At 37.7% G+C, this 10,429-nt stretch overlaps 1 long non-coding RNA gene across 1 annotated transcript in view; it reads right to left on the reverse strand.

Moving 5' to 3' along the window:
* LOC310896430 overlaps positions 1 to 10,122 on the reverse strand; it is a 223,467-nt gene extending 213,345 nt beyond the window's left edge. Inside the window, exon 1 of the long non-coding RNA XR_014581481.1 lies at positions 10,103 to 10,122. This is a non-coding gene — a long non-coding RNA (uncharacterized lncRNA). The remainder of the gene's footprint in view (positions 1 to 10,102) is intronic.
* Between the last annotated feature and the right edge of the window lie 307 nt (positions 10,123 to 10,429).

Genomic DNA, 10,429 nt, shown 5'->3' on the forward strand with positions numbered 1-10,429 from the left:
ACAAATGTCTCCTGTTGTATCAAAACCCAATATAAACAGATGCAACTATTACTTGTCAGCATGTATAGGCACTTACCAGCCTCCACCTTTCTGTCTCCTGAGAGATCCAGTCTTGTTGAATGTTTCCCACACTGAGCACAAGGAAAACTAGAAACTTGGAATCTCAAACCCCCAACTCCCCCATTTTGTTCTCCTATTCTATGCTAAGGGATAAACACTCCAGCATTTTTTTTTCCAAAGTTGTATCAAAATGAACATCCCCCAGCTTTTTTATTTTTCTTTTTTTTTCTGAATTTGTCTTCAGGCTCCTGGGTTTTGTGCCTTGTTCTTTTTGTTGTTGCTGGAGAAGGTTTACCCTGAAGCTTAATATGCAAGCAGATCAGCAGGTTTGGAACAAGGAACAAAGGAACAAGGAAAAAGACCTCTAAGAAAATTCCTCATCTGAGGCATGCTTCCCATCAGTTCGTCTCCTCCCAACACTGCTACATCAACAGGTACCAGACAGTAGCCCTTCACTTCCCATTTCATTAGGCCAAGATGCTGAAAGTATTTTAACAGTCCAGATTACTAGAGTCCATAGCTAAATATAAGTAGGAGGCTACAATCAGGACACACTAAAAATCAAAGCAAGAAAAATAAAATAACCAAGTTGGAAGATGTCACATTTTCACAGGGGTGTATACCAAAGAGGAAACTGCTAAAGATAAATAAATAAATTAATTAAATAGTTAAATAAATAAAAATAAAAATAAAAATAAATAAAAATAAATAAAAATAAAATAAAAATAAAAATAAAAATAAAAATAAAAATAAAAATAAAAATAAAAATAAAAATAAAAATAAAAATAAATAAAAATAAAAATAAAAATAAAAATAGTTTTGAATTTGCAGGATCAAATAACTTGAACATCAGACCTTAAGGGGATTTCCTTAAGTTGTTAGGACACCAGGAAATTCTTAAGTGCTAGATGGAAAGTATGAATGTATTGATATTTTAAGTGAACAGAAAATTTGATTCAGTCAAATGTACTTTGATGGGAAGATGACAAAAAAAAAAAAAAACAACTAAGATAGATGTAGTAATGTAGTAGCATGACCTGAATTATCTGCACTTCTTACCTAATAACGAACATCCAAGTGAGGTGTTTTTGAGAGTGTCCTGGACTCTACATCTAGTCTTAGCCAAATTTTATTCCTCATCTTTAGTAATGGTGTAGGTGAAAGCACAAAACGTCTGGCAGTAAAATCTGAACTCACATGTTTGAAATTTATCATTTATGCCATACATATAGTCAGCAAAGATAGAGAGATGACCAAAGACCAAATTGACCTTATATAGAGTGAACAGTCTTCTGGGGCTGCCTTCTTAATTCTCTGCCTAAAATTTAAGCATGTTTCTATATTCAAGAAGCATATGGCTATACTCGAGTGTGGACTTCTGAGGAAAGCTGAAGCCTCAAGATATTATGGTAGGTACTGTACAGTCACCAGAGCCTGCAAATACAGAATAATTACATCAAAAATAAATAAATAAAATAAATAAATAAATAAATAAATAAAGGATTTTGACAAAATAAAAGTTACTTCAAGGTCTGGAAAAATCTTCCTAGTAAAAAGTTACAGCTTTACTATTTATTGAGTGTATCCAAGAAAATGTTATATGTTAATTTTAAAAGAAAAGCTAATTAACTACACAAAATAAATAAATAGATAAACAAAAAAAGAAACAAACCTGTAGTGAATCTGTCATATTCCTACCCATGACTTGAAAATTTTAAATAAAAATTTGTTGTCATTCTTTAAAATGTTCCATAATAAAAGTTTTACCAGTACCACGAGTCACTGAATTCTGCAATCTGGGTTATCCAGCATCCTATATTAGTTGATTTGCATTGCCCCTTTCAATCTTAAAAATCTACAGCCCATATATTGTATGAAAAGATTGAAAAGAGTAGCAAAAGCAGTTATGTAGAAACACCTGTTAAAAACAGAAAATTCCTAAACTGCCTGCTACACAAAAAAAAAAAAGCCCTGCAACTCCTGCAAGCTCATTTCCTCCTGCTGCTGCTCTCTCTCCCAGAAACTCCTTTGCCCATGCATGTGTTTTGACAGGTGGCATTTCTTTTTCCACCTTCTTACTTATGCATTGGGTTGGCAGTCCTTTACGCTAGCCTGTTTTCATCCCTATTCACATTCTCTGTCGCTGCTTCCAGACCTCCAAAAGTGTACACAGAACTGCCTTCTTGCTCCTTGTGAATTTTCTGTAGAGACCCAAGTTATACTGTGGGTCTTTCCACATTTGCAAGTAATGCCAAAATTCTGCTTGAGCTCTACCTGAAGTATTGTGACTTATTTTTCTGTCACTATAAATACATCTGAATTTATAAATACAACTGTTTAAACTGCTGAAGATTAAACGCTTGAGTGGGAATTTTCACTCTAAAGGGATCTTTGAAGATAAATATGGGTTCAGTCTAGGGGAGAAAAATCCCTTTCTAAAGACCTGGCTAGCCTTCAGTAAATGGCTCTAAATTAATCAAAGCAGGGTTTTGGACAACAATAATGCCATAAACATTATTGCATGTTGGCAGCTGCTGTGGTGGAGAGAAGGTTTTTAAGTCTGGGAAAGCTGTCATTGTTACAGATCCAAACCTTTGCAACAGACATTTTAAAAACATTTTCAAATTTTGTTCTTGAGAAAGAACAAAAGAGACTTTCTTCTCAAAAAATGTAGCAAAATATTGAATTGCCCTCTAAGCACCACAGGTTTTTGTAAGAATGATGTCTCTATTAACCTCCATAGTAAATTTTTCATCAGAGAACAGAAAATCTCACTTTCTTGTTGTCTCCGTTAAGAGTTTTTTTTTCACTGATAACATAATAATAATGATAATAATGATAAAATAATAATAATTAATAATAATTAATAATAATTAATAATAATAATAATAATAGTGGAAATACTCCCATTGGTGTCATTTGGGTCTGCGGTGGTTTTACTCAGGTGGGCAGCTGAGCTACACCACAACCGCTCTCTCACTCCCCCTCCTCAAAGGGGAAGGGGGAGAAAATCGAGGAGCTCGAGCAAGTCCAGAGAAGAGCAATGAAGCTGGTGAAGGGTCTGGAGAACAAGTCTTACAAGGAGCGGCTGAGGGAGCTGGGAGTTTTCAGTCTGGAAAAGAGAAGGCTCAGAGGCGACCTTATCGTGCTCTATAGATACCTTAAAGGAGGCTGTAGCGAGGTGGGGGTTAGTCTATTCTCCCACGTGCCTGGTGACAGGACGAGGGGGAATGGGCTAAAGTTGTGCCAGTGGAGGTTTTAGTTGGATATTAGGAAGAACTTTACTGAAAGGGTTGTTAGGCATTGGAATGGGCTGCCCAGGGAAGTGGTTGAGTCACCATCCCTGGAGGTCTTTAAAAGACATTTAGATTTAGAGCTTAATGATATGGTTTAGTGGAGGACTTGTTAGTGCTAGGTCAGAGGTTGGACTAGGTAACCTTGGAGGTCTCTTCCAACCTAGATGATTCTGTGATTCTGTGAAAATACAATGAAGAGGGCTAAAGGGCTGAGATAAGGACAGGGAGATCGCTCAACAATTACCATGATGGGCAAAAAACTGCTTATTAGTAACAAGACAGAGAAGTGAGAAACAAAGAAAAGAAACCAAAAACACCTTCCACCCATCCACCCTCCTCCCCCCAAGCAGCGCAGGGGAACGGGAAATGGGGGCTGCGGTCAGTCCCTGATGATTCATCCCCGCTGCTCCTTCAGGGTCACTCTCTGCCCCTGCTCCACATGGGGTCCCTCCCACGGGATGCCGTCCTTCCCAAACTTACCACAGGCAGCAGCTCTTCAAGAACTGCTCCCACATGGCTCTGTACCACGGGGTCCATCCCCCAGGAGCAAACTGCTCCAGCACGGGTCCCCCATGGGCGGCAGCTCCCCCCAGACCCCCTGCTCCTGCGTGGGCTCCTCTCCACGGGCTGCAGCTCCGGCCCGGGGCCTGCTCCTGCGGGGGCTCTCCATGGGCTGCAGCCTCCTCCAGGCCACATCCACCTGCTCCACCGGGGGCTCCTCCACGGGCTGCAGCGTGGAGATCTGCTCCGTGTGGGACCCATGGGCTGCAGGGGGACAGCCTGCTCCACCAGGGGCCTCTCCACAGGGTGCAGGGGAACTTCAGCTCCGTGCGTCGAGCACCTCCTGCCCTCCTTCTGCACTGACCTTGGGGTCTGCAGGGCTGTTTCTCACTCCTCACTCTCCCAGCTTCTGTTGTGCAGCAGTTGTGTTTGTGGTTTTTTTTTGTTGCTGTTGTTGTTCTGTTTTTTGTTTGTTTGTTTTGTTTTGATTTGATTTTTTCTTTTCCCCCATTCTTAAATCTGCTCTTTCAGAGGTGCAAACATCACTTTTTGGCTTGGCTCTGGGCAGCAGTGGGTCCCTTTGGAGCCAGCTGAAACCAGCGCCTATCTAACATGGGGCAATTGCTGGATTCTTCTCACAGAAGGCACTTCTAAAGCCCCCCACTACCAAAACCTTGCCACTACGAGGTCTAACCCTGAAAGAAAGAAAAATATATGCCTACAGTCCTCTGTAAGCATTTTTCAAATTTTAACTAGTCTGCAACTTATATGATATGAAATCAATTCAGCAGATTTTAAGAGAATTAAATTATTATTATTATTTTTTAGATTAGTGGTCTTGCAATTTTAAGGGATACTTATTTCTGAAATTGCTGTAAATATAGCATTGATCAAATCTGCCCTGTCAATCAAATTAAAATAACTTCTTGTCTACTGATAAATAAGGTGATTAAAAAATTCGCAGAAGGTTTTTATCACTATAGACTAGTTCAGACATACTATGAAAACAAAGCAGATGAGAAACACAGCCTCCTCTAGATCAAATATACGTTAGATATTAAAAGAAGAATTTTATGATTTGCCGTAAAGAAAACGTGACTCTCACTTCTTGACAATCTGTTCTTATTAGGCTTTTTCACCTTTATATAGCTTAAGTTCCTTAGGAAAAATAGAATTAAAATGACTGCTACAGTAGTTTAACATTTACAAAGAAATTTCCTTTGTAAATAGAAAAAGTACATGAGCATGAAAATAAAAATTCAGGAAAACAGTTATCAGCATATATGGTTAAATTCTTTTCATTGATGCAATTTCACCTAAGCTGCTAGAATTATTTCATGCTTATACAGTAACAGTGTTGGCATACTTAGTGGGCATGTTCACTGTACTTCTCTGATGATCAGGACAGCAAACTGTAGCATTGAATTGAAATGGAAGTAGTGGATATTTTTGAAGCGGTCTAGGGGATAACTTCCTTTTAAGCACGTCCCCCCGCAACTAAATTTTCATGAGTACAGTGCTGTAGTGTCCCCCACACACATTAGAGGAACTTTTTGGTGCAGTATGAGACCTATGATCATGATTTAAATTACAACTTAAAAAAAAATAATAATAATAATTTTAAACAGTAAGGGTAATATCAAAGGTGAAGTTAATCAAATTGAGCTAGTTATTTAGGGATACAGTTCCTATTTCAAATGTGACTGCCACATTTAGAGAGAGATTTTCAGAAACTGCCCTCAGAAAATGAATGTTATGCTGCCTCCACACTGCCAGTTTGTTAGTCATGGGGTCAGAGCTGGGATTGTCCTTGCTTTACTTTAGAAGATACCTCTCGGAAGGCAGCATGCCTGCTGAGCAATCTGCTGAGATTAAGACTAGAAGCAAAATGGAGTTCCCACCTTGTTTATGCACTTGGATTTCTTCATTGTCAGAAGAAGCTTTTAAGGAAGGCTGATAAATGCCTGAGATGGACAACAGAGTAAATTCAACATCATGGTGCTGCCATCCGACAAACTGTCAGGAAAATTAACCCCTTCCACTCCCTTTTATTCAACATTTGAACATTGTAAGACTAAGACTCCAGAGTTTAATGCTTTGGGGATTTTTTATGCTATATGCACACACAAGTTAAGATCCAAGGTTTTTTTGTTGGTATTGGTGTTTTTTGTTGGTTTGTTTGTTTGTTTGTTTGTGTATGGTACATTACCTTAAAAAGGAGTTTTAGGGGGAATAAAATGTATAGTATGTAGACATCCTTAACTATAAATAAATAAATAAATAAGAACGTTGAAGAACAAGGTGACATTTTAATTTTTTAATTAAATACTTAATAATTTATATTTAAATATTTAACTTAAATCAAATTATTTTAACTATGAGAAAACCTATATTTAAGAAAACAGATTTTAAATTTTTAAAAGAATAAGAGCCATAGGTAAACTAAAAATGGAAACTGGACTGCAACAAGCACTTTATTCCACTTTATAATAATTTTGATTTTGATATTGCTCACAGTTCAAACCAAAAGCTAATATTTTTATCTTTTCAATGTGGGGCTTAATATTGAATTAGAAGTTTATTCACTATCCAGTTCTATGGTAGGTGTCATCAGAGGTAGATAGTATGTACAAGAGGATAACTTTGTATAGTGAATTATCTTGCAATGTTTTTTGCTAGAAGTGCCATAGAATAACAAAAAGCAGTATTGGTGAATAATCAGTGTAACATACAGTATTAAAAGGAGAAGCTTATGAAAGCTAGACATAATTAAACAGAGCATTGATAAGTAAAACTATCATCATAAATAAAACATTAAACACAACAAAGGAAATGTGAAGAGGTATTTTAAATATATAGGAAGCAAATCATCTGTAAAGTCTGATACTTCAGGCTATTAAAAGGAACAAGGAGGAAGTTTGACAGGTGTTTATATTAACATTACTAAGTGCTCAAATCAAGTCTTTGCCTTCAAAGCTGATTATCAACACTTGAAGTTTGAATATAATTTTCTGGAGGGAAGAAGTATTGTAATAGCACAAAGCAAGTAGCTGAACTCAGCTTACCAAGTTCAATACAGATGTGATTTTAACTTTTGCAAAGTCCAATTACAATGATGTAATTTTACAAATACATTTGAATGTGAAGATTATAAAATGGACAGGGAGACAAGAAACATTATTTCTAGTTTCTCTTCTTGTCTGATACTCAGACACTTTGTTATATACTACATGGCACAAAAACATGAAACAAGAAGAGAGCCTTCTCCTACATTGTGTTTCTTCAGAGCCCAGTCTCTAAAAAGAACAACAAATCAAATTATTTCACAGTGGAAAATGTGATATTGAGACTTTTACCTGTGAACTGGAGACATCACCTCTAATTCTGACTCTAACGCATCAAAAATCATTACAAAACATTTGGGAGGGTTCCTTTTCGCTGCAGTGACCTGTAGAAGATATTATGTCACCTTTTAGCAGTTAAAAGTAATGCTGCAGGGTTAATTCAAAATGAGTTATAAAAATGAATGTAGAAAAGCCAGAATTCTACAGTTCTACTGATACAGCTAAGGTCAGATCCTTCAGGAAAGTTAAGCTCTCACCTGGCACATAGAAGTCTTGTTTGTTATTTTTTTGTTTGTTTAAAGCTTTACATCTTGTTATGATTTGTTCTTACTGGGATCTCTTCAACACAAAACTCCTGTAAGAATCCAGTCTATAACCTTACTTTCCTACCATCCAAGAACTAAACCAAAGATTTGCAATATGCACTGTAATGAGCTGTTATTAGTTAAACAATACAATTTGTGCAAAACCTTTTAGGTCTACAATTGAGATGAGTTTTCTGATGGCCCATGTTTTCTCATGCCTTCCATGTAAAGGAAACCAATATAATGAAGTAATGTATGCCTAATTGTTTTAGAAGTTATATATATTTGACTTCATAAATCCTGACCCTGGAAGTTTACCCACCATGCAATTTAATCACATATGAATTTTCAAGCACAAAAATTGAATTTGCAAAAAATCGAAAGAGACAAAATCTTTCACAGTCATGAGTGACTGAATACTTTTTTGACTTGTCTAAATTTCATTATCTTTGCTTTTGTAAAACCAGAAATGCTCACTGCTGCTGAGTTCAGAGGGATTTTTTCTTATTTTGCTAGCAAGTTTGCCATCCATGGATTGACCTAGCCACCATCATTTTGTGAAATCCTCCTTATTATTATTATATGTGAAGAAGAGAAAATATAATTTGAAGCAATTATTGGAAAACCAAGAATGATAAGCTAACTTTATTGTCTCCTCAGATGATAGGATTTTGTTATTAGAAAGAAATGTTTGCTTTTCTCCCCTTGAAAAAAATTGGCTTGGATTAATGGAGTTACCTTCTCTTCAAGAACTGCCTGGTTAATACAGTGGAACTGATGCATCCTATTAGAGACCCACCAGAATCTTCACAGCAGATGGATGCTGACAAAAGAAGATAACAAAGTTTCCCAATATGGAGTACAATCAGAGTCACTCAAGCTAGAAAGCAGACTCAGAGACACTTCAAAATCATTAGTTCACCCATTCTTATTGGTCCACTTGCAGTAGGATGGTAGGACAGCAATCTTTTCATCCTTTTTTTTTTTTTTTTTTTTTGTAATGACCTTTATGGATTCTAGAGTATAAGTGTTTATTTAACAAAACAGGAGCTGTTGTACAAACAGTGATTGCCTGTGGAAGGATCACAGTGTGTAACTATTTTGGCAGTGACTCAAAGATTCCCTCAGAAGTTTTCTTTCGCTCCTACCCAGAGCAGCTTATTATCTCATACTGAGAAAACAACATTTGCATTTTCAACAAAAAGTCTATTTGATCTTCCTTGCACATGGTTCCTTAGATGACTGCAGCTTGACAACTTCCTTTCTCTGAAGTTTTCCTGGACTGTTTCCTCAGAAAACCTCTTTACTTATTCTCCCGTCTCCCTTTTCTAACCTCTGATCCAGATCCTCCCTGACCTAGCATAACCATTAAGTAAATCCTTTCACTGCTTGCTTATTTTCTTATCTAGATCTGTCTGCCTAACAGTTCTCAGATTTCTCTGCGAAAATTCTGAAACTATCTGCACCTTTCTGCAGCAGAGTTTCTATTCAGTCCTTGATAGTCTATGACCTTTTCCATAGCAGTCCATAGCTCAGGCATCTCATTTTGCCCTTTTCTTTTTTTCTGCACCTATTAGTTCCAGCTGCTAGCAGGTTACTACAATCCAATTTAGGCACACTGCTCCACCACAGGCACACTGAAACTGATTCATTAATAAATGACATCTGCCTATTGTATATCATTATGGTGATGACAAAACCAAGGGAGGAACAGAGCCATGGGGAGCGCCCAGGTTTCTCCAGGCATTACTAACTGCCCAGTAGCATATAATTTATATGGGCATAAGAGAGCTAAACCCACAACCTAAAGCATTGCTTTAGCACAGGCCAAAACCACTAAAACAAGCTATCTTCAACAAGAGTCCTTCAAGTATAACAAATCCACGCCTGTACCAATAATTTCCTTCACCTATGTTAGGAATATAGACTGGGTTTTTTAATCTAATTGTACTTTTCAGACAAAATTTTTGAGACAAATTTGCTTGTTTTGACAGCTATGTTGACACTATATTTCACATTATTCTGTAATGGTACAGACCAATTTAAAATTCATCTTCCAGTTTCACCCTGAAAGTGAGCTCAGGGTACAGGTCCTGTCTAATCTGTTCCAACCTGGCAATGAATGGCAAAGAATTGATGCCTGTCCACACTTAAGCTTGTTGCAGGATAAAGGCCTGCATATTTGTCTTCTAAAGCCTTCAAACTGTAACAGTAACGTGTTTTTGTTTGGGTTTGGTTTTTGTTTTGTTTTCTTTTGATTATTGCCCTCTTGAATACTGAAAGATATTATCATTCAATGCTGGCAACAGCACTTTGCCCAAGCACTGTCCTGTGCTATCAGAGAATATTATAAGTGAGCAAGTGTTGTGGTTTAACCCGGCTGGCAGCTAAACACCACACAGCCGTTCGCTCACCCTCCCCCCTCCCTCTCTGGGATGGGGGAGAGAAACGGGAAAGTGAAGCCTGTGAGTTGAGATAAAGACAGTTTATTAAGACAGGAATATAATAATAACAATAATAATAATAGTGATAATGATAATAGTATTAATAATAATAATGTGTAAGAAAACAAGTGATGCACAACGCAATTGCTCACCACCCGCTGACCGATGCCCAGCCTATCCCCGAGCAGCCGGCCCCCCCACCCCGGCCAGCCACCCCTATATATTGTTTAGCATGACGTCAGATGGTATGGAATACCCCTTTGGCCAGTTTGGGTCAGCTGTCCTGGGTCTGTCCCCTCCCAGCTCCTACTGCACCCCTAGCCTGCTCGCTGGCAGGACAGAGCGAGAAGCCGAAAAGTCCTTGGCCTGGTGTAAACACTGCTCTGCAACAATTAAAACATCAGCATGTTATCAGCGCTCTTCTCATCCTAATCCAAAACATAGCACCCTACCAGCTACTATGAGCAAAAATTAACTCT

Source organism: Anser anser (assembly GCF_964211835.1).
Source record: "Anser anser genome assembly, chromosome: 3".
Taxonomy (NCBI): Eukaryota; Metazoa; Chordata; class Aves; order Anseriformes; family Anatidae; genus Anser; species Anser anser.